This window comes from Salvelinus sp. IW2-2015, unplaced genomic scaffold (assembly GCF_002910315.2).
Source record: "Salvelinus sp. IW2-2015 unplaced genomic scaffold, ASM291031v2 Un_scaffold2368, whole genome shotgun sequence".
Lineage (NCBI taxonomy): Eukaryota > Metazoa > Chordata > Actinopteri > Salmoniformes > Salmonidae > Salvelinus > Salvelinus sp. IW2-2015.
The window spans coordinates 56,793-60,446 of NW_019943693.1; positions in this window are offsets into that span (position 1 = coordinate 56,793).

Consider the following 3,654-nt stretch of genomic DNA (forward strand, 5'->3'; position numbering starts at 1 on the left):
CACAGGGCTGTTCAGTTCTTTAGAGGGTCACAGGGCTGTTCAGTTCTTTAGAGGACACAGGGCTGTTCAGTTCTTTAGAGGTCACAGACCGTTCAGTTCTCCAGAGGGTCACAGACCGTTTAGTTCTCCAGAGGGCCATGGGTGGAGCGTGGGGGAATTACTGTTGAAAACAAAATTAAAATGAATATCAATTCATTGCAAAATCGGTAACATAATTTCATTAACAATTCAACTAATGTAAACGTTATTATAATGGGGAAAAACATGTTAAAGCCTTACTTTAAAGATGAAGTCCATTCTTCTCATAGTCTGGTTGGCAAACTGGTCGATGGCCTTCTCGCACCAGTGAAGATTTTTCTGCAGCGATTTTAAGAATTCTCCTCTCTATAGGTAGGACTGCGAGGTTCCTCAGTCTCTCTTGTCCCATAGTGTTTCCGAGAGTAATTCTTCAGCCTCTCGAGGCGGGAGAAGCTTCGCTCCATCCCAGCTGATGTTTCCCCTATAGTAGCAACTAAGCACATGAGCCTGTACAGCTCAGTGCATCGCTTCATCAAGTCCACTGCTCTTATAGTGCAGGATTCACACAGCTTTGGTTCCCTTCAATCTCCTCAGTAAAACACTTGCAGCTCTGTTTTCAGTCTCTTCCTGGCCATAGGTCTGCAATAGGCTTTTGTCAGAGGATCATCTGAAGCATTTTCTCTTTTAAAGAATAAAATGTACTTTTATCTAACAACTCCAGGAATCGCATGCTGTCCAGGCTTTAGTACCTCTGTGCTATCTGAGACTTGATGTGATCATGAATTGAGTCATACAGTGCCTTGTAGGTGTGCCTTACATCCTGAGTGCCCTGCCCGGTGCTACCTCCTGTGAAAGATCTCTGGATCCTCTTGTCATGCTTGCTGCCTTCTCATATATGGCACTGAATACTACATCAGACTTGTGCTCCTCCATTCTGCTAGTCAGATTCTCTATTCTTCTCTTACAGTAGGTTACATCCATGGCTTTCTGCTGCACTATGTCAAACACAACATCTGTGTGAGTAAATATCTCCTCAAAAAGTAGAAGTAGGGCCTCACGAGTGGCTCAGTGGTCTAAGGCACTGCATCGCAGTACTAGCTGTGCCACTAGAGATCCTGGTTCTAGTCCAGGCTCTGTCTCAGTGGTCTAAGGCCCTGCATCACAGTACTAGCTGTGCCACTAGANGCCACTAGAGATCCTGGTTCTAGTCCAGGCTCTGGCTCAGTGGTCTAAGGTTCTACATCACAGTACTAGCTGTGCCACTAGAGATCCTGGTTCTAGTCCAGGGTGTTTCCTCCGACACATTGGTGCGGCTGGCTTTCGGGTTAAGCAGTGTCAAGAAGCAGTGCAGCTTGGTTGGGTTGTGTTTTGGAGGACGCACGGCTCTCGACCTTCACCTCTCCCGAGTTGCAGCGATGGGACAAGACTGTAACTACCAATTGGGGATATAAAAATATATATAATATAAAAAAGTTAGAAGTAAATTTTTGTTTATCAACATCTTCCAGCTTTGCCTTGAACCCGTCTGAACATGACACAGTGTCATCATCCATGGTAAGGTTCGGGGACTCGTCATTCGGGGCTGTTTTGAGCCCCTTTTCTTGGGTGGGTTGCCTGTTTTGCATGCTATTTTTGCATTAATACGTGTCACATATCAGTTTGCAAACAATGTAACAATAAAATAAAATCTAAAAATCATTGAGTCAGATGATCCTCTGACAAACATGGTCTCTTTTTTGCTTTCTTGAGTAAGGCAGCTCCAAAATGCAGGTGTTTCAGCCTAGCTCAGTGCTTTCTGTGGTGGTGGGGCAAGCCAGCGGAAAATACGGAGCCTAGAGGTTGGTAATGTTCTCTAGTTGCGCCTTGATTGGGTAATGTTCTCTAGTTGCGCCGTTATTGGCTCAGTGTTCTGTCACTCATGGGGACCCTATGTCACTGCCAAATCTAAGGGTAGATCTCGAAAAATTCAAACCCCTTGGGTGCTGCCATAGAGTTACATTAGAAGTGCCCATCTAAGAAGGCTCAAGGTCATTGGTCACAGATAAAATGATGTCAAATCAAGTTATATCTACAGTAGCTTTGATTGGACTGATCATGTCAACATCATACCTTCAAATTCTTAGCTAGAAAGCTAGCAGTCATTATCATGACTCAAGTCTACAATCTACTGGCAAATCCTTTTCAAGCCTTTTCAATCCTTTTCCATCCTTGTCTTATGAAGAGAAATTATAGATATAGAAACGTGTCGTTGCTCATTGGTCATTGGACATAAACATTACACAACAAGTTGGACATCGCAAATGAAACAATGAGTGGTTACGAAGGAATCAGTGGCTATCTGCAAGCATTGCTAAGCAATCACAGGCCTGCTATTCAGTGGAGTGTCTGTGTGGTCCCAAGTCTGTGTTTAAGGGTCTCTTTTCATCCAGGATGATTTTAAAACAACTATTTACTCTGAACTGGGAAATATTTACTCTGAACTGGACATCATTGAGTTCAAGACAGCTGGAAACTCGGGGAAAAACACTAGTTTCCGACTGAAAATATATTTTGAACGGTCATCCAACTCGGGATTGTAGATCAGGAACTCTGGCCTCTTTCTAGAGCCACGACCTGAAGATCACTGACGTCATCATGATTCGACCTTGTTTTTTTTCTTGTTTATTTCCACGTTCCCAGTTGTCTTGAAAGCACCATAAATCCAGAGAATGACAGACTTTGATGACAAAGTTTGATGACAAAAGGACCACAAAGGACCTCCGCACCACCTTCCTGTTCAAGTGAGCACAGCACAACAAGTCCAGAAATGTCTTGTATGCTGCCCCAGACAATGCGGTCGAAGTTACTGTAGACCTTCATGACAAAACAGTGTATTTAATCAATTATTTGGTGACATATGAATATATTTAGTATAGTTTTATCACATTTTTAAAAACTTTTTAATGACATTTCACTGAGGAGGATGGTCCTCCCCTTCCTTCTCTGAGGAGCCTCCTCTGGTTTACATTGCTAAAGCAAGTGAAATTGTCACGCCTGCTCCCGCTCTCCCTCTCGGGCGCCAGGCTGCCCTTCAGTACGCACACCTGTCACCATCATTACGCGCATCAGCGCTCATTGGACTCACCTGGACTCCTTCACCTTGTTGATTGCCCCTTTTTATATCTGTCTGTTCGTCAGTTGGTTCCCCGTGCATTAATGTCGTTATGTTTTCATGTCCAGACCCTGTCCTGTTTCATGTCCGTTGTTAATTAAATGTTCACTCCCTGTATTTGTTTCTCGTCTACCAGCGTCAATCCTTACAGAAATAGATAATAAACAAAAGTTAAATAAACAATACAAATGAACAGTAAACAATACACTCACAAAAGTTCCAAAAGAATAAAGACATTTCAAATGTCATCTTATGTGCAAATAGTTAAAGTACAAAAGGGAACAGAAATTAAATAAACATTAATATGGGTTGTATTTACAATGGTGTTTGTTCTCCACTGGTTGCCCTTTTCTTGTTGCAACAGGTCACAAATCTTGCTGCTGTGATAGAACACTGTGGTATTTCACCCAGTAGATATGGGAGTTTATCAAAATTGGATTTGTTTTCGAATTCTTTGTGGGTCTGTGTAATCTGAGGGAAATATG